We start from the raw sequence: 996 nt of genomic DNA, 5'->3' as shown, positions 1-996 counted from the left end.
TCGCTCCTCCTCCGCCCTGCGCCCTGCGCCTGCGTGCGGAGCCGACAAGGGGCGGGAGGGAGCGGATGGCCGGGTGCCAACTTTCTCCCGCCGGCCCCGGTCTGGACCTGCCTCCCCCAGCTAAGGATCGCGCTGCCCTGGGTGCCCCAGCAAATAAAGGAGCAAAAAAAAAAAATCCCTTAATTTTTGGAAGGCAAACTGTCGTTCAAGAGCAGAAGCTCAGACCAGCTTGTTTTATAATTTTGATTTAATAATTGTGCCCCTTCCCCACCCTTGACCACCCCACTGGGAAGGCCGGAGTGGGAAGTATCAAAGGGAGGCGCTTCAAAGGGAGAGTTCAAAGTGAGACTGCGGCGTTAAGGGTTCATTCACCAATTCCGAACAGCGATTTAAAAATGGCTCACTTGGCATGTTTCAAAAATATTGTGACCCGCCCTGAGCGATGTGGAAGGGAGGGATCTATATTTTAAAAAATATTATTTCTTATTAATCCTACTGTACTGTCCAGCCAGATAGCTCAGCTAGAGGCAAGAGATATTCTCCCCTCTCGCTTTAAGAGATGGGATGCTGGGAATTGTAGTCAGAGAGCTCCTTCCCTGGTTCCCTAAAGGCGATTGGAAGATCAGCCCAGGTTCCTGGCTAGCAGCCAAGTCGGGGAAAAAAACCCCTTCCCCATTCTTTCTTTCTTTCCAAAGTCCTTTGTAGGATTGGAGATATGCAGGGCGGATGGATCCCGCGCTCTTTCCCCCCAGACTGAACTGCAATGAACCACCGTCCGATTAGAAGAACTCCTGCCACGATGTAAACCCTCTGCAAGGAGATGCCCAATAAACCTGATTTATGATGAGTTTAATCTGCGTTGGACACGCTCTGTCTAAAGAAATTCCCCCTCCCGGGCTCCGGGACAGAACAGTGGAGAAGATGGTGAATTTCCTCTCTGCTAAGGTGTCCTTGATCTGTTGCGCATCGGAAACCGCTTTAAAGTGAAAAGTGCGG

The sequence above is a fragment of the Paroedura picta genome, chromosome 14 (assembly GCF_049243985.1).
Source record: "Paroedura picta isolate Pp20150507F chromosome 14, Ppicta_v3.0, whole genome shotgun sequence".
Lineage (NCBI taxonomy): Eukaryota > Metazoa > Chordata > Lepidosauria > Squamata > Gekkonidae > Paroedura > Paroedura picta.
Note: the sequence above shows the minus strand (reverse complement) of the source record.